The sequence below is a fragment of the Polistes dominula genome, unplaced genomic scaffold (assembly GCF_049000335.1).
Source record: "Polistes dominula isolate Pdom_NZ unplaced genomic scaffold, Pdom_raw_medaka contig_19, whole genome shotgun sequence".
NCBI classification, from domain to species: domain Eukaryota; kingdom Metazoa; phylum Arthropoda; class Insecta; order Hymenoptera; family Vespidae; genus Polistes; species Polistes dominula.
The window spans coordinates 3303068-3324081 of record NW_028301058.1 but is presented as its reverse complement, the minus strand read 5'-3'; the positions used below and the strand labels follow the sequence as shown (position 1 = coordinate 3324081).

General features: G+C 31.0%; 3 non-coding genes across 3 annotated transcripts; all 3 read left to right on the top strand.

The window, feature by feature from the left end:
• Window positions 1-3433: 3433 nt before the first annotated feature.
• On the top strand, window positions 3434-3505 carry TRNAM-CAU (transfer RNA methionine (anticodon CAU)). Its single transcript has one exon. It is a non-coding gene; the product is annotated as a tRNA-Met (tRNA).
• A 4299-nt stretch (window positions 3506-7804) lies between these two features.
• TRNAM-CAU (transfer RNA methionine (anticodon CAU)) lies at window positions 7805-7876 on the top strand. The gene has a single exon. It is a non-coding gene; the product is annotated as a tRNA-Met (tRNA).
• Window positions 7877-9196: 1320 nt separating this feature from the next.
• TRNAM-CAU (transfer RNA methionine (anticodon CAU)) lies at window positions 9197-9268 on the top strand. Its single transcript has one exon. It is a non-coding gene; the product is annotated as a tRNA-Met (tRNA).
• The last annotated feature ends 11746 nt before the right edge of the window (window positions 9269-21014 follow it).

Genomic DNA, 21014 nt, shown 5'->3' with positions numbered 1-21014 from the left:
TTATACAAGATCTAAACATTTGAATAATAATACGATATAACATAATTGCATCATGTAATAAATACTTGTAACAATTTGAAATGATCTTAGATCACAGTTTTAGGTCAAAGAGTTTAAAAACTATAATACTACTTTCGATATCACGTTAGATTCGTTTCCGTAACTCATTGCCCAGTCTAATCCTGACGCCCGTACGACTTCACTATGGTAAGCCACAGAAACGTCGGAAGTAACGGTAAGAGTCTCCAACCTAACCCAACCCAACCCCGGTGTTCGTCGATTCCATTATCGGAAGACTTATCTCCGTTCGCTTGATTAGTTCCTTCCGTAGCGACGAACAGAAGACGAGAGAACACATTCGACGTCTACGACGACGACGACGACGACGAAGATGACGATCACCCGCCCTCTTCCACCACCTCACTCCCTTCTACCCTTTCACCGTAAAGCAAAATAACCCTTCATTTCTCTTTCCTCTTTTTCTACCCTTTTTTCTTCCAAAATCAAAAATTGAACAAACTCAAATTAAAACAATTTTATTTATTAAATTAAATTACAATCAATTATAATCTTTTACCACTGATATTTTTTCATCGTAACATACTAATAGGATTTTTGAAACAACGAATCAGGTTAAATCTAATATGAACGTTTAACCAGTTAAATGTGGCGCTCTGTTTTAAAAGTGTGCACCGCTGTGTGTCATGAAAATCGACTGACGACAAGTCAAGGTTACAATTGTACATTTTCAGGATAAAATGAACTAAAACAAAAATAATAACTTACAAATTTTAAATTTTTTCTTACTCATCTTGAAATTGGAGAATATTTCTCGTTTGTCAAAAAAGTTACAATTTAAATAGCAAATAATCACTACGTTTTACGCATGACACGTACGCTAGTTATGGCACAAAATCTTGCCACTTCTTCATGACGACTATACTCGTCAAACTCAATTAACTGGTTAATATTATAAATAAATCTTTTTTTGGAAAAAATATTAACTTAAAATATCAAACTCCTTTTCTTTCTTTATTTCTTTCTACTTCTTACTACTCTTGTATAAATATCGCGTAAAATATTTTATCGATTATTAATCGAGACAGAAATTGGAACGAACGATTTTATCGGTAGAAAAAAAAAAAGAAGAAGAAGAAGAAAAAATAGAAAAAGAAAGGAAGAACTCGATCGCGTTATCCGGACGAAAAGAGATTTTCCATTTTGAATTCGACAGTTATCCTTAAAAGATTTTCAAAGACATTGAAATCGAGATAGATCGATCGATCGATCGATCGAACGACCGACCAACTGATCGACCGACCGACCGACCGACCGACCGACCGTTTCCATTCACGGCCTTTGGAATAGTTTATAGGATGGATTAACTTGAGAGCTTGTCGAGAAAGTTCTTAATGTCGTAATGAAAACAGAAAGAGCAGAAGGGTGAGAATGTAGAGAGAGAGAGAGAGGATGGGGTTAGATGGGGGGTTAGTAAGAGATAAACAGACAGATAGACAGATAGACAGACAGACAGATAGACAGACAGACAGACAGATAGAAAGACAAGCAGGCAGGCAGGCAGGCAGGCAGGCTGACAAAAAGAAAGAAAGAATTGAACGTAAAAGAAAAAAAGAAAGAGAGAGAGAGAGAAGAGTAAGGAAAAGGAAGTAGAATAAGAAGAAGAATTCGGAATGAAAAACTCGAATAATGTCGACGACCATTGTTCCCCATCCGCTCTGAAGTGCATTTAATCCGATAAAAGAGCAGAGCCCCCGAGTTTCTCAAAACGATGTACACGAATTACCATTGAGCAATCCGTGAGTCTTCATTGCTTCTCCCCCTCCATTATTCTACAAACTCACCCTTTACCTAGCCATACTTTGCTTCCTATAAGAAGTTAAGTATTTCCCACCAGAAAAGTCTCCTCCTACTACCACCACTACCATTACCACCACCACCATCATCACTACCACCACCCTCCTACTACTTTAAAAGAACAATCTCCTTACGTTCTTTCTTTCATCTCAGTGTTTCCGATAATACCTACCCCATCGAAGACACTTCATTATCCATCGACTATTTGAACGAGTTAACGAGTAGTGCGATTAACGCCAACTTTTATTCGATTTCTTTTATGATTTTTTAAATCTTTTTTTTTATTTTTTTCTGTATTATTTCTTTCGAGTAAAATAAGTACAAATATAAATTTTTATTAAAGAATATTTGATTATCTTTATAATATTGGCTACAGATGTAAAAAATGGCTAGTTTGTATTTTAATACGAATGTTCTAATCCATTATTATTATTATTTTTTATCAACTATAAATTTATATATATATATATTTGTATATAGGATGATACTAGAAAATTTACTTTTTCAAATATTCAACGATACATTAAACTTAATTCTTGTTCTTTTCTTATTTTGTTTTTCATTCTAACTTCCTCTCTCTCTCTCTCTCTCTCTCTCTCTCTATCTATCTATCTATCTATCTATCTATCTATCCATCTATCTATCTATCTATCTATCTATCTATCTATCTACATATCTATCTATCTATCACCCTCTATCTCTCTCTTTCTCACTCCATCGATGGTTTAATTAAAATATAAAACTTTTTGAATATTTACGTAAATCTAAGCTTCCTGAAGAGTTTCGGTAAGGGTGGCTAAGAGATAGGGAGGGAGGTTGAAAAGAGAGAGAGAGAATGGAGAGGATAGCTCGTAAACTTCCTCGATGCCTCTTGCTTTAGACTCATGATTCTTGCAAAACTTTGACGTGAAAGCGGATATTTTAGGCGGTATAAAGAGAATCTAGACAGGTAATCCTTCTCTTTCTTTCTTTCTTTCTATCTTTCTTTCTTTCTTTCGCTTACTTTCCTATTCTTTTCACTCTACTCGTTTTTTCTTCCATTAAATGCAAATAAAAGAGAGACGAATAAGAAGAAGAAACGAGGTTTCGTCTCGTACCCGTAGGATCTTTAATTTATGCAACGATCCACTCAGCCGTGTTTAAAAAGCTCACCAAAAATAAAAAAAAGAATGAAAAAAAAATATTTAAAAAAAGAGAGAAAAAAGGGAAAAAAAGTAAATAAATTCATGTATAAACCTACAAAAATATTCACGCAAAGATACATATATATATATAGATTCGTTTCTACGGCCGTTATAAAAAAATTAAGTATCGAAATATGTATATAGTATTGTATTTGAAAAAAAAAAAACAAAGTTGAAAGGAATCCACTAGAAAGAAAACCTTATCATCATATAATAGCCCTTATTTCTTCATGCAACTTTTGTTCTACAATCTTTTCTGCTTTTATCGAACTTTCACAGCTATTTAAGTGGCAAGATTTAGTGCATCACCCTGTACAAGTATATTTATTATATTCGAAGAATAACAAAATCATTTTACAATCACCCTCTACCGAAGCAGAGTGGCGCAGTGGAAGCGTGCTGGGCCCATAACCCAGAGGTCCGTGGATCGAAACCACGCTCTGCTAAGGGATGAAACCATATTTAATATGGTTTCTTTTTCTTATTTTTTTTTTTCCTTATCCATCCCTATAAAAGAACTTATTTTCTTTCGAGTTATCATACACGATTTTTTTCTGTTCTCTAATATTAAAATAAACAAACTCGAATTAAAATATAATTTTCACTAAAATTCTTGTTTTTTTTTTTCTTTTTAACAATACAAGATTATTTCTAAACGATTTTTTTTTGTAAATTTTTTTTTTTTTTATTATTTATCGTACTCGAACATTTCATATTTATGAAAGTTATAAAAGAAAATTAAAAAAAGAAATTTTAAACAAAAAAATAAAATGATTAAAACCTTTTCTCACCCCGTTGAATTGTACATTCATTACTTCTAATGAAATAAATCAATAAGCCCCATTTTATTTAAATATCCATCATAATAATTAATATCAAATATATATATATGAAAGGGTGGGAGAAAGATGAAGAGTGCGGGTGTTGGTATGCGTGAAACAATTGATGGACGTTGAAAGATTGCGAATACGTGTAGCGATATGAATATGAGTATGTGTGTGTAAGGAAAGAAAAGCGATCGTGTAAAACGATATCGTCTGAAGTTATTTTTCGGTAAGCTAACCGAAAATCTCTCGAATATTTCGAACCGGAAATCGGAAAGAAGTCCTTTGTTTAATTGATTGGGAATAGTCTAGAGATTTCGAGAAAGATTGACGGCAGTGATTAGGACCATTGGTGGGGTGAATGTGTATATAAGCTCGGTGAAAAAGGCAGACTTCGCCTTCTTGATTCGGTGTGACTAGTTGTGAGTGAACGAGTGTAATACGAGTGTAATTGCGAGTTTAAGATTTTTAACTATTGTTACTTACGTTTCTTTTCGATTTCTATCACTTTATTCTTATTATATTTGTTTTTTTTTATATTTTTTTTTGTTATTTTTTGTTCTTGTTATATTTGTTAAGATATTTAGAGAGAAAAATCAGTACACATGAAAGTTTGATGATGAATATCTTTTGAACGCTTAATTTAATCGCCAAAACATAGGACACCATTTTTATAGAGCACTTAATTTCCTACAAAAATTTGTATTGCGCATTTTTTAATAGTCATTTATTGTCGAGTTATAAAATTCATAAACAAAAATGAATTTTTTCTAAAAATCATCAAATTTAAATCTTCGATATTATTCAAATGGTGAGGTTTACGGAAAAAATATAAGATACCTTTTTTGTAGAGCATTAAATTTCATACAAAATTCGTCTAAAACATTTTTCTGTGTACAATCAATAAATAATGAGATATGTATTTTAATCTAATAAACTGAAAAAAAAAAAATTAAAAACTGCAATGCGGAGGATCTTCCTATTAAAATTAAGAGCTCATATTTGATGAGAATTGTTTTAAGGTGTCTAGCAACCCATTTTTCCGTGGCACTTGAAAAAAAAAATCATGTGTGCAGATCACACGTGTTAGAAGTGAAACCTTCAAAAATGTAAGTTTCGAGAGAATGAGACGAATGCACAGTTTTAAGAGTAAGATATTTGTAGGATTTATTTATTATAATATTATTACCACATATAATAAAGATCGCCGGTATGGTCTCTGGGTGGAATAGCTGATAAAAAGTACACTTTTCCCAATTCAAGCAATAAAAATTGAATGCTGAATGCGATAGTTATTAATTAACACCAAAATTGTGGGATGTTTATCAAAGGAAATATAATTCGTCAGAAATTAAGTAGATATAAATAATCCTTTTTGTGAAACTCAGGTATACAATTTTTTTTCTTAGTGTGGTTTTCAATTTCCCGTTTTCATCTACATTCTTGCGATGCGAACAAACATTTTAGGATAGACGAAATAAAGACGTTAAGAAAAACATATGGAAAATATTGCTGGACTGAACGAAGGTTCTGGTAAAATGCAATGAGAGATATAATAAAGATATTGTCTAGAAATGTTTTTTCAACTCTATAGCCTGCCACACTTCGAGACTCTTATTATTTATAACATATCTCGTCTGTATTCTTTGGACCACAAACTTATCTTTCTAAATACTTTCGTCTAAATAAAGATCTAAAATACGAAAAATCTAAAAAATGCATTGAATCTTATCGCTCTCTCAGTTTATCGAACTGTGTACACTACGAGTCTCAAATTTCAGTTCCGTGGTAAGCTCCACCGATCTACGCTGGGCGTTCAACATCTTATTAATGTTTTTATTTTATTGAAACATTAGTATAAGATTCTTAAATACGCAAATATTACAATTAATAATATAATTTTCTTATATGCGACTTAAAAAGTGACAGTAATTTACTTGCTTTTGAATGGAATTTGTCAACTGCCCCTAATGTATTCTACAGTGTTATCTAATTCTTTTTCTCTGATGTATCTTGTAATCATTTTTTTGTGTAAAATATTTCAGACAATACAATTATTATATATTCTATGTATTTCATATTTATTTATTATAATATTTGCGAAATAAAGAATTTATTACTAATTTTTTAATAAAATAGAAACATTTTTAAATAGAAAAGATATGACCCGTTTTGTAAAAAAAAACTATAGGCATGAATATTATCGCATCGATAATGAAGATTATAAATATAGATCACGCGAATTTCAACAGACCTTCCCTGTTTTTAAAATTCTGTTCTCATGAAAAGGAACCGACCTTGGGGTGTAGGTAGCTGACAAAAACTAACATTTTCAAATTTCTATCCATCAAGATGGAATGCCGAATGCGATAGGTGTAGATAGAAACAAAAATGGTAGAATGTTTATTGGTGGAAAGATATCCTGTCCTAACCTAAGTAAATGTAATATATATTTTTTTGAAACTCAGGTAGATGAATTTTTTCTTTCACTCTTTTCACCTTCCCTTTGAATTTGAGATATCTTTATCATGGGTTAGCACAAACAAGTATTTCTTTTTGTGTTGCAACTAATACCTGTAGATGCTGTAAAAGAAGGGAACAATTGTGATCGTATTTTTTTCGTTTCATCGGGTTTTGAATTATAACGATTTTAAAATCTATTTATCATATCCGTTGTTTTATTTCATAATATTAAAAAATTTTTTTTAAATTTATTTTCTATATTTTTTTTTCTATATTTGTAAAATAAGTTATATAATTGTATTTTTATTGGAAATATAAAGTAAATAAGGTTTATTTGTTTTTGTCACGTGTCTAGTTTCTTCTATTTAAACACTTTTCTATTTTATTGAAAAATTAGTATAAATTTCCTAAATACGCAAACATTATAATTAAAAAACATGTCTTTGGATATTTATAAGAAAAATATTCTACAATGTTGTTTAATTTTTTTCTCTGATGTATATGATAATCATTTCATTTTTTTGTAAAATATTGCAGACAATACAATTATTATATTCTATATATTTCATAATTGTTAATTACAATATTTGGGAAATGAATAATTTAATATTAATTTTTCAATAAAATATAAACATTTTTAAATAGAAAAAAAATGACACGTTTGGTAAAATAAAAACAGACCACGCACCTTCTTTCTTTATTTCGACCGTCGGTTCGTTTGGACCTTATACTTTTGTCGCATACCTACGTGCTTATCTCTGTTTATTTTTTTACCTTTCTATAGCTCGTACCTACAAACATTTCGAGTATCGAAAGAATACGTGTCCACGCTTTGTAGTATGTAGTCGCGCACAAACACACACATATAAAACCAGGAGCGATAACTACGAAACATAGCATAAAGAGGAGACCGAGAATAGGAAAAACTGTATAGCTATATTCTGTCTCATTCTCTCGCAGGCTAAATCCTATATGTTTGTCTCTTTTTCTCTCATTATTCAGTATAGCAGCCGTTTCATAGCTTCGCTACATAGCTTCGTTACACAGCTTCGTTACACAGCTTCGTTACCGTTTACTTACTTTTCAGATCACTCCAATTCTAAAGAAGTTTTTACCTCAAAAAAAAAGTTATTTTTTTTGACCCACCCTAATATATATATATATGAATTCGTTTCTACAGCCATTATCAAAAAATTAATATCAAAATATATGGCATTGTATTTTAACAAGAAAAATAATGTTGACCTTTAAATCTCGGAAGGGACTTTGCCTAGCCAGAGAAACTTATCATCATATAATAGCCCTTATTTCTTCATGCAACTTTTGTTGTACAATCTTTTCTGCTTTTATCGAACTTTCACTGCTATTTAGGTGGCAAGATTTAGTGCATCACCCTGTACATATACATTTATTATGTTCAAAGAATAACAAAATCATTTTACAATCACCCTCTACCGAAGCAGAGTGGCGCAGTGGAAGCGTGCTGGGCCCATAACCCAGAGGTCCGTGGATCGAAACCACGCTCTGCTAAGGGATGAAACCATATTTAATATGGTTTCTTTTTTTTATTTTTTTTTCCTTATCCATCTCTATAAAAGAACTTATTTTCTTTCGAGTTATTACACATGATTTTTTTCTGTTTTCTAATATTAAAATAAACAAATTTGAATCAACATATAATTTTCACTAAAATTCCTTGTTTTTTTTCTTTTTAACAATACAAAATTATTTCTAAACGATTTTTTTTTTGTAATTTTTTTTTTTTTTAATTATTTATCGTACTCGAACATTTCATATTTATGAAAGTTTTAAAAGAAAATTTAAAAAAAATATATAAAGCAAAAAAATAAAATGATCAAAACAATTTCTCACCTCGTTGAATTGTACATTCATTACTTCTAATGAAATAAATCAATAAGCCCCATTTTATTTCAATATCCATAAATATAATTAATATCAAATATACATATGGAATCGTCTCTAAAGCAATTATCAAAAAACTTGTATTAATATATGTGGGGAGTGTTGAATATCAAAGAGTAAACACAGATAAGTAGGCAGGCAACGAAAGACTATCGAAATAAAGGAAGACTGTGTTAGGACTGCTCTTTGTTAGTGAAGAAGAAGTTGTGTGTGTAAGTCGGTGTGAGCTAGAAGGTTCTCGAGCGATATCAGTGATTTGTTTATTGGACCGAGCTGGATGTTGGGAAAATTCGAGAACGATTCGAAAATGTTTTGTCCCTCGGGGATGCAGGGTGGGGGGAGAAACCTCTTAAGGAGAGGACGGTCACGCGTGAAGAGCGGTTTTTTCGAAAGTAGCGTAGAGAGAACCGAACGACGACAGCGAGCGATTCGATACGAATGTGATTAGCGAGCGAATAGTGAAAGAGTAGCGAGTGAGTAGTGACTGTGTGAGGTCTGAGTGAGTGTGAGAAGTTGCGAAGCGTTATTGTAATTGTAATTGTAATGGTAATTGTAATTGTAATAAGCAATAATTTGTGAGAATAAAGAGTATCTTTTATATCTCGAGTAGTGTCGGCAACACGGGGGGAATTAGATATCCTAAGCCGGGTACAGAACGATTGATTTCCCTACATATATATGGCATTGTATTTTAACAAGAAAAACAATGTTGACCTTTAAATCTCGGAAGGGACTTTGCCTAGCCAGAGAAACTTATCATCATATAATAGCCTTTATTTCTTCATGCAACTTTTGTTGTACAATCTTTTCTGCTTTTATCGAACTTTCACTGCTATTTAGGTGGCAAGATTTAGTGCATCACCCTGTACATATACATTTATTATGTTCAAAGAATAAGAAAATCATTTTACAATCACCCTCTACCGAAGCAGAGTGGCGCAGTGGAAGCGTGCTGGGCCCATAACCCAGAGGTCCGTGGATCGAAACCACGCTCTGCTAAGGGATGAAACCATATTTAATATGGTTTCTTTTTTTTATTTTTTTTTTCCTTATCCATCCCTACAAAAGAACTTATTTTCTTTCGAGTTATCATACACGATTTTTTTCTGTTCTCTAATATTAAAATAAACAAACTCGAATCAAAATATAATTTTCACTAAAATTCTTGTTTTTTTTCTTTTTAACAATACAAAATTATTTCTAAACGATTTTTTTTTTGTAATTTTTTTTTTTAATTATTTATCGTACTCGAACATTTCATATTTATGAAAGTTATAAAAGAAAATTAAAAAAAGAAATTTTAAACAAAAGAATAAAATGATTAAAACAATTTCTCACCCCGTTGAATTGTACATTCATTACTTCTAATGAGATAAATCAATAAGCCCCATTTTATTTAAATATCCATCATAATAATTAATATCAAATATATATATACATATCTTGAAAGAAATAATTTCTTTAAAGTATATAATAGTAATCTTGTCGAAATCACAAGGCGATTTATAACCGGCCCAAGCAGTAATCTCTTAGTGCGAAAGCAAATTGAAACGTTGGAACGTGCTGCATGTAAATTAGACCAACTGGTAGACGCATTCCGCTTACCGACCCTTTTACCTTACGATTAGGACGACGTTGAAGAGGTCGACGACGTTAAAGGCGATGATGAAGGTTCCAAATCGAAAAGACACACACACACGTATACGACGACAATAAAGAGAGAAAGAGGGAAAATAAAAGATTGAATGAGAGAATGAGAAAGAAAATGAGTGAAAGAGACACAGAGAAAAACACACACACACAGACACACATAGAAAGAAAAAGAAAGAAAATGAAACATTAAATGCGAAAATGAGCGAATAAGTGAAAAAGAAACAGAGAAACACACACGCACACATACACACTAGAGAGAGAGAGAGAGAGAGAGAGAGAGAGAGAGAGAGAGAGAGAGAGAGAGATAGAGATAGAGAGAGAAGGTAAATAGATCTGGAGAGGAAGTAAACCCTTTTGCTCGAATCGATATCCGCACTAGCACATTCTCACGCAGATATATCCTGTTCACCCTTCACATCTCACAGACCTTGACAATTGTGTCTCTCGTCCGCGTGTTTCGTCCGCGTGCTTCGTCCTCGTGTTCCACCCGCGTGCCTTGTCCGCGTGCCACCCCCTCCGTCAAAGGACTCGGCTCAAAGGCATTACGTACGAGATTCATAGAGATACATGTACCTACACGTGTATCTTTAGTGTACATATATAATCATTAGATTACATAGATCGTGATTGCAATAATAATAATAATAATAATAATAACAATAATCATAATCATAATCATCTTTCGATACAGAAACGATACAATAAGAAACCCTATCTTTTTTTTTATTATTTAATCATTAAAAACGATGCACATGTCTTATTTATTAAATTTATTATTTATTTATATTATATATTATTATTACGTTTTATTATATATATATTATTTATTTATTTATAAAGTTTACTTTACAATTACAAAAATATTATTTCGATGCACTTTATTTAAATCGTCCCATACATACAATAACGCGATTTATCTGAACAGTCGTCACTAAATATTATAATTTTTATAATGTAATTATTTGTTTGATTTTTAGTCAAACATTTAAACATTATTTTCCTAAAAACATTTTACAACAATAAATAAATGATTGAAACGAAATAAAAGTATCTACCGTTAAAGATGAAACATAGCACAATGTATATCTTTTATAGTTGGAAAAACAATCGATAAAAAACAAAAGATAAAAAAGAGACAAGTTACATCAGAGTAATCGAAGTATGTAGAGGTAAATTTCGCAAGATGTGCATTACTCTCGTTGGTTCTATCCTAGCACAGTTAACTCGTCTATTATAGAAAAATCTACTTGTGGCAGATTGGTTCAACGATCGGTTACTTCTTTGTCATCGTTGCATTCTATACTTTTACTTATCTAACTATACTCGGTGTCGTCCTAAAAAATATGATTGATCGAAAAACCCCCAGCCCTTTTCTCAACGAGCTGGAACCTTCGGTACACATAAAACTGCTCGTTCTAGTTCACCCTTCGTCATTCTGTCTTTTCTATCTTTCTCTTCCTGCTATCGTACACTGTACATATATACATATATATGTATATGTATACGAGATGCATTAAAAAAACTCAAACAATGAAGCAAGTAAATAAAGCGCATAGCCGAGCTATGTTTTGTCAGGCGTATTGCTTGTTTTTCCAACAACGCGAACGAGACGTGTCCGCCGAGCAAACTCCTCCATTACTTTCAAGTAAGTACATTAAAATCCCTTCCGTATTCCTCCTATTTCCCGTTTGCTTCCCTTCTACGAACTACCCTTTATCTTCATCGCTCTCTCGTGTCCGATAGCTTCCCCATCGATTCTATTTCTTTTTCTTTTTCTTTTTTCTATTTTTTTCTATTTTTTTTCTATTTTTTCTTTTTCCTTTTCTTTTTCTTTTCTTTTCTTTCTTTCTCTCTCACTTTCGCGTGCAATACCTTTCTCGATCGTTTTCCGCATGGCTACCTCAATCCCAATAATTTAGTCTCTCCACTCGTAGGAAATTTTCTCCAATTACCCGTAACACACCAATGTGTCACTTCAAATCCATATTTATTTCCCATATGAAATGCATTTGATATCATAATTCGACGATTATTATAAGAAAAACGAAATAATAATTTTAACAAAATTTTTTGCTTTTTCAAGCATATACTTCGATCGAAAAACATTGTTATCAATCAAACGTATTTAAAATATCAATCTGAATGGCAACGCATTAAAACGTGTCACTTTAAATCCACATTTATTTGCCACATGTCACATACATTTGATATTATAATTTGACGATTATTATTTTTAAGCATACATTTATGACTGACGTATTAATATCAATTGAATTTTATTTGAAAAAAAACTAGACACCAATCATATCATTCATATCTTCGATACATTTTAAACAGAAAACAAATAATTTCAAGCAACACTAATTAAAATAATTTATTAATCTCAAAAATATTGTGAATGATTGATCTTAAAAAGCTTCTAAAAAATGATCAAAGAAACAAAAGAAATAAAAGGAACAACAAAAAAGAATTCTATTATTCTTTTGAATAGAAACAACGAGACAGACAAACAGACAGACAGACAGACAGACGATCGAAAGGTCGAGCTTTATTTTATTTTTTTGTTTGTTAATCTTTGTAGTTGGACGGTTCGGTGATTCTTTCAAGTAGTATATAAGTATAATCCTTATTCTCTGTTACGCGGCTAAATGAAAGTGGACCCGGTGAAAGCAATATCCATAGAACAAAAGAGTAGCTAATGAAAAGTGTCCGGTAGCGGGAGGATAGAAAGAGGAGAATAAGGTACAACAAGGGGTTGGTAGAAAACGTCGCGTCGTTGCTATCCATCGTTAACAACATCTCTCACCACCACCACCACCACCATCCTTCTGGACTATGCGGCAACGAGCAAAGGATACCATCTAAACCTTTCTTCAGTCTTTGAAGAGTGGGTGGATGGTTTGGGGACACCCACTCATGGAATTCACTCGAGGTTCTACCGACCTTTGTTTCCGTATATCTGATAGCAGGGAACCTTCGCGTTACCTTTCTTTTCTTTTCCTTTCTTTTCTTTTCTTTTCTTTACTTTTTTCTTTAATCTTTATCGCACACTAAAACATCCCTCAGGCATCGAGCAGACCCAACGAAACTTTACGCATCATCGAGGAACCGTGAAGAATCGAAGAACGAGAAGTAGTAATAGGAGGAGAAAGAGGAATATTCGCAAATTAGTGTAGAAAAGAAACCTAGAGAATTATTTGACCCACGTAGTACATCTACTCTACCTTCGTAGTAATTAAGACTACGTTTCATGTTATAAAAAGATTTTACGATTGCTGTTAACGAGGATTAATAATTCTAAATCAACGTTATTACCATTTTATTCACGAGATTTACTCAATGTTTAATGAATATGAATGTTTAATGTTATTTATTATTACAAAAAATTATTCTTCCTTTCTTCGTGGTTAATGTATTATAATTTAACGTTAATCAACGTTTATTATATATATGTATATTTGAATATTCGTTTAAATTCCTATCAATCTTTGTCTATTTCTATATTGTTCCCTATATAAAATAAGTTCGAACCATGCATCGTGCTCACGTTTCGGTGCTTGATGATGGACATATCGCAGCACACCAGGCGGACCCTCGTCAAATTGACCTTTTTTTATTTTTTTTCTCTCTTTTTCTCTACATCCGACTTTAATACGCACGTGCGAGCTCGTTCATCCCTGCCTACGACACACGCATCATATACATACATTTTGTTCACATGTCCAAACTTTTAAACTAAACGAATACGATTTAGCCCGAGATAACATTGGATAAGCGAAATTTTGCGATAACGCGTTAGAGAGAGACTGATTAAACCTCTCATGATTTTATAATCTCGTTTTCTCTGCTTTTTTTTTTTTAAATAATTAAAATCGTATAAATGTAAAATACATATATATATATATATGGAACGAAGAGAAAAAAATGTACAACGTAATAAAATTGAAACGAGTATTTTTCCAATTATTAAATTAACCGAATAAATAGAACTTGCGCGTTGTATATTTTTTTCCTTTTATTTTTTTAAAATATCGGTTTGGGGAAAAACGTTTCTACTCTCTGCTCTCTATAAAAAAGTTAAATATCTTTCACTACCTCTCCAAAAGACTGATCTCATGAATAGATAAATATTGCAAACTATTTTTTTTATTTAAATTCTAATTACTCCCTGACATGTTGACTTTTAAGCAAATATTACTAAATCCAATTAATGTTAACAGAGTGTTATATAATTTTAAAGCAATTTATTGTTAAAACAAGAAGAAACCTTTTCCTTGACTTAATATTACAAAAATGCATCATCTGGTTTAAAATAATAAGGTAGCAAACTTAAATGGTATATACATACATATATACCAATAAATATTGTCACAAATGATATATACATTACATAAAATACAAATATATAGAAAAATATAAATATATATATGTATATATTTTATCATTTAAGTTTACTACTTTAATTTAAATTAATTAATTTAATTTAATATATATTAATTAAATATATATATATATATATATATATATATATATATATATATATATATATATATATATGTGTTATATATATTATATGTACATATATCTATATATAGTAGAAATAGAATGAAAATACTATAGATATAAAGGACAAAGGTAGAATAATTCCGAGATAACACTGGTAATATCAAGGATAGTACAGTAAGAGCCAAAGCTGCGGTACTCGTTGCGGTTCGTTGCAACTATCGCGTGGCGTTATAATAAGAGGATGTTGCAAATCCGTCTCATTGCCGAGGAAACCCTACTTGGAGAATAGGTGGTAGAATCTTCCTACTACTACTACTACTACCACTAGCAACCCCTATTTTCATGGGCATACGCGGCATCAATCGCGGATATCGCATCATCTCCATCTGCCCATAAAATCTGCCGTAGCTCGTTAGCTACGCTTGTTACGTTCCGCACCCCAAATTCGTTGCTCGCGTGCTCGCCCACCCTATTTCCACCCGACCTCATCCCCTTTCCCCAACCCCCACCTGATCATCTATATATACACGTTGTCTATCCCTTCTCTTCTCTTCCATCTCTATTTATCTTTCAATGTCAATGGACGATCGAACGATCTAAAAGATAAACTATCTCTCTCTCCTTCCTCTCTCTCTCTTTCTCTCAATGCTTGATATATAACTATGACTCCTAATTATTTCGGCTAGAATTTGAGAAGAGTTCACCCGATAATATTGTGATTCGAAATACATTCAATACATACGATACGATATATTCAACATACAAGCTTTACAAAGATACAATAAATAATAGCAATTAGGGAGGATTCTGTTAATGAAACTGTTAGATATCTTCTTATTCTTCTTCTTTTTCTTAATATCATCTTGAATTAGTGATGGATGTCTTATGTTGATAACTTTATTAAATTATTAAATTATTATATTAGATTATTAATTATATTTTTTGTATGTACATTTACACATAATAAAATATTTGATCAATTTAAATTTTCCATTTGATTATTTTAAAAGAAACTAATACGTCAGAAAGACCAATAGGAAATGGATAATAATTAAACATGTTAATAAATTTAGATTGAATTTAGCACAGCCATTCGCCCGGTAGTACTTGCGTTACATAGTTTTCTATTAGATTTGGATAGATCGCAAGTAATAATGACTCAGGTCTCACCACTAGGAGGTTGCTGTATAGGGAGACCCACGGGCTAAAACTCTACTTCTACATTTATTCTTTTTTTAATCGATTCGTTTCGTTAGTCATTTATTGGAAAAGAAATCTTTTAAAAAATTCAACACATTAAAAACACATTCAACACAGTCACAAATTTTATTTTCATCCAACTTATTATTTAAGGGGGGGGGGGGTAAAATTAATTTGTACAAAAAAAGGCATGTTTTTGTAAATTTTTTGTGACGACACAGTTAAAGTCTCTTTATTAAAACCAATGGTACTACATTAAAGTATGACATTCGAAGAATATTGTGTAAAATTTTCACGAAGAAATATTAAAAAATACGGCAATGGCAGCAATTATTCGGACGTATCTCGGAAAAAAGTAGAATTACGGTTATTTTATATTACGGTATTACATAACTTGATGCTGGATCATATGAAATCAAAAAATCAAAGTTCATTCGTTAGATAATAGTTTTCCTCAGGTAACGCTGGAAGGGTTTTTCGAAATTTCAATTGTTCACTTTTTTGAAACACTTTGAAGGGAAAAACGCGATTTTTTAGCCGATTTTTTTTCGCAAAAAATTGATTAAAATTTTAATTAATGTAAAACGCAAGTTTTTAACTAAACAAACGCAAGTTTCTACTAAGCAAAGGCTAAAATTTAAACATTCTGATTTACATTCTACTGAAACTTACAATGTAACACTCAAGGGTGTTACAATACGAACGCATTCATTGATGTGCATTAACGTGAATTGACTATTATTTTAATAATAATAAGAATTTATAATGTTATAAAAAATATATAAAAACTTTGTAGTGTAGGGAAGTTAAACAAGTAAAAAAATCAGAACATATTTGTTTTGATCCTGTTAAACATCCTTTTATTAGAACTTTTTCAGCAACTATAAAATACAAAATTATATAACCTCAAAAATACATAATCCCTCGAAACGCTAAATATATAATGCATTATTCATCTTATTATAATATCATAAATCAATAACTAATTTTATTATTTTATGAGAATATATATAATTCTATTTACGACTAATAATCCTTTTCAGATGATATTAACAATATTTCTACCTGTGAACAGAAACAATCTAAAAAGATTTATAAAAGAATCAATGAAAATTGTTCCCGCACACAAATACATTCATTGATTCATAGATTCATACATTCATACATTCATATATTCAGATAAAAAACCAACACCATACTGCTATGACAACACAGACTACAGCAGACACTAGAATCGATCTTGCCACTATTTTTTGTCTCCTGGCTTCTTATTTTTTTTATTCTATTTCTGTAACAAAAAAAACTAGATAAAAAAGTCATATGTAGGGAAATTGGAATATTTTACAAATAATTAAATTTAAGGAAAAAAAAGAATTGAAAAGCGAGTATTACAAAATTCCGATTTTTCAATACATTAAGAAATGTGTTTTATATTAAAAAATAAAATAAATATATAAAAAAATTTATATTTATTATTTATTCTTTTTTAAATATAAAAATATATAAATTAAAAAATGTTTCAATTCCATATAAAATTATTAATTGATTAAAACAATTAAATGTCTTTTTAAAAACATAAGAAGAATGTGATTATGATCAAAATCTTTGTAAAACCATAGAAAAATATAATACCTTGTAATTCTGTTTATAAATTCTTTTTACTTCATTGCGAGACATTCACAGCTTTGATAATGACTGTATCAATCTGTAAATCAAATGAGATTTAATTAGATATCAAATTCTGTAATCAAATATTACTTAACCTTTTGGACACTACGCGCTACTATAATGGCTTTCGCGAATGCCATCTTCCGGCACGATGCTCCACTATAGTAGTTTTTGCGGATAACATCTTTTAAAAAATATTATACCTTATTTTACTATTAATTATTAAAATAAATTTTCTAAGTTAAAGTATATGTATTTATTATTTCTTTGAGAAAAATTGTAATTTATTAGGTCGAGTCATAAATAACTTTCGTTTTTTATGAGACAAAGAATGGTGTTTCTGTCACTAATAAGTGCATGAAACTTTTTATGGAGTTTTTTTTTGTACTCTTTGTATCTGTTGGACGTATCTATTGAATTTTGCTCCAATATTACCTTTAAAAGGTTCGTCAAAGTTGAAAAGACGTCCTGCACTCGGTTCGCCTTTTAAGGTCGTATCTCCAGAACGGAATTTTATAAACCAATTTCTAACTGCCCTATCAGTTATCAGTCCTGCACCGTATACGTTGTATATTTTTTTAGCTTCCACTTAAGTGCTATTGCCTTGTTTAAATTCCTGAAGCACTACATGTCGAATATGCAATGTTTACTATCCATTTCAGAAGTTAATAAAAACTGTTAAATGTAACATTGATTACATAAAAACGTTGACAGAAGACTAACTGAATCCTCATCTATACAGTGATATCATTAATTCATTCGTTTTGGTGACTTATAGTAGATAAATACGAAAAATAGTTTCTACATAGACGCATCGGAAGTTACTTATGACTTGACCTAATAATTATAAAAATCTTTATTAAAATGTATTTGTTTAGAAAACTGCTATTGTTCGTCATATATCGTAGTTTTATTGCTTACACGTAATTCTCATTGAACTCTACCTTACAGAGAAATAATCCCACGCAAAATTCAGCTGTGTCTAAGAGGTTAATTACGAGTAATAAGCTTTTATATAGAGACGAAACACATTACGACTTGTCTCTACGTCGTTCAAAAACAAAATAAGACGTGTCGTATTTATGAATCACCTCACCTCTCCAAATCATCTTATTAGAAAGTTCTCAAATGTGTTTTTATGTGTTACTCGATGAAGAACGATAAAAACACAGCCAACTTCGTTTGACTTTGACCTTCACCTTCGCTTACTTCTCTGTCTCTATATAATCGCTCGTTATTCTACACATAAAAATAAAAAGTATATAAATACGTGCACGTTATAAAATAAACTCTTACAAATAAAAAAAAACATAAACTAAATGTATTGAGAACTACTTTTTCCTTACTGAATGTTTTTTTTTATTTCTGAAAATAGATGTTTCTTTTTTTTAATATTTATATGATTAAAAAGTACATGTATGTGTGTACGTATTTGTATTGGTTTTAAAAATATCTGTAATAATAAAATCGGTAACTCTCTGGTTCGCGTCATATTCCATCATTATTGTTACATAAAAATATTATTTAAAATTTCACATTTAATTTTAACAATATCGATACTACTGACCATCTGTTATGATGTCCTAATTAATCATTTTTCATAATAATGTCTTCGTAGATAGTATTTCGTACACAAAACTCATATATTTGATTTTATTTATATTGTATTAATAAAACTTTATTTTTTACTTTTTTTCAGATTCCTCAGCATTAAAAGAATCCAGCACAAATACATATATTTCGTCTAATAATCGTGTTCAAATTTTTGTCTTCTTCTTATTCGTCCAGGTAAGTCTATTTCTTTTCTCTCATAACCTAAAAAAATGTAATAGAAAGAATGTAAAAAGAGGAAAGAAGAAAAAGAGAAAAAAAGAGAGAGTATAGACATATTATACAGACATATATATGCATATGCATATGCATACATATATATATAATTCGTGTATTATAACAATTTTTATATAAGTAGAGTGTCTTAAAGTAATCAAAATAATTGTTAATTAATCGATGCAAGTGTCTACTGTTGTCTAAAAGCTTGGAATATATGATTTATGTATAGTCCTCCTCAAAATTCACCTTCAGACTGAGTCATTGTCCCCTGTGAAAATACTTTTATTCATTGTTGTTTAAATGACTTTCCGAATGTTGCGCATGTGTGTAACGGAAGTAACTCACCTAATTAATAGAATTTAAGATTATGACGTACTAATTTTAGCTTTTTTTGTATTCTAATGTAATTATTTTAGTGCTCCTGCGCAGTGATAACTTCGTGGGTAAAATATTCCTGTAATGTAAGAAGAATGTATTAGAATAATAAACTGATTGTTATTTTATCAAAGCAAGTGTATATTGTTATCAAAAAGCTCGAAAAATATGATCTATATACCGTCTTCTTCGAAATTCACCTTCAGACTGGTACCGTTGTGCTCAATCGAAATACAGGTAGCCCTCCTACAACACGGCATCTTCTGACACGGTTTCTTTTCAAAAAACCTTTGTACAATACTGTACTTTTACAGCCGCGTCGAGGCTTGCCGTTTTAAAGATACAGTGTTGCGGAAAGTACTTCTTTTCAACTACATGGCCTGATAACCTTTGGGTCTCTTACAACACGGTTTCACACAACACGGCATTTTCTAGGAACCTATCTATCGCGTTATAGGAAGGTTACCTGTACTTTTATTCAATGTTGTTTATATGACTTTAGGGAGGCGGAAATGTGGGTCTCAGAATAGGGTGGGGATAGAGCAAGGGGTAGGGAAGAAAGAGTGTCAGGGGGTTAGGGAGGGGTGGGGAATCGTCAGTGGTTGGGGAGGAGGAAGAGGAGATGCAGAAAATGAGACCGGACGTGAGGGACAACATTTAATAAAACTATTTTGATTGAGGACAAAGTGACAGTCTGAAGGTGAGTCTTGAGGAAGATAGTACTCCGATCATATACTTGGTGTTTTTAAGTAACAATACCCATTTCTTTCAAATAATTAACAATTATTTTAATAATCTAATGCATCCTACTTGTATTACAGGATAATTTTAGCCTCGAAGTTTTTACTGAGCAGAAGGTATAAAATAATTACATTATAATACAAAAAATGCCATAATTGGATGGTTTTAATTTTAAATTCTCTTTATTACGAATATTATTATCTTTGCACACATGCGCGACATTCGGAAAGTCATATAGAATTTGAGTTAAAGGAAGTCATTATAAAAATATTGTTAATCTATTGGACGAAATTAGTTGAATATTTTCTTACTTGCAAATCGAAATTATTTTTAATGTCTTATATACACGCACTCAAGTTTGCCGTTAGAAACTTGACGTTGTTTCATTTGAATAATGTTTGTTCTTTCTTTGTTTTTAAGATCGTCAATTGATTTTTCATATGTTATGTGATATAATAATCTCATTGTTTATTTAATCAAATATTTAATATTGTAGAATTATTTAATAAACGTTCGTTTTTTCATCAATATGGATTGTTTCACAAGATCTATCCCCTTTCATTCGTTTGAGCTTTGATCCAAGGGATAAAATAGAACAGGAAAATAAAATCTATGCGAAAAAGAAAAAGAGAGGAAAAGATAGGAAGAGAGAGTGAGAGAGATAGAGAGGAGGGAATATAAAAGAGAGAAAGGCTACGTCAGCAATTAATAATTACACTTCAATCATTTAGTTAATTAGTTTCTGGCCCGCGTTAATAATTTCAAGTGCTCT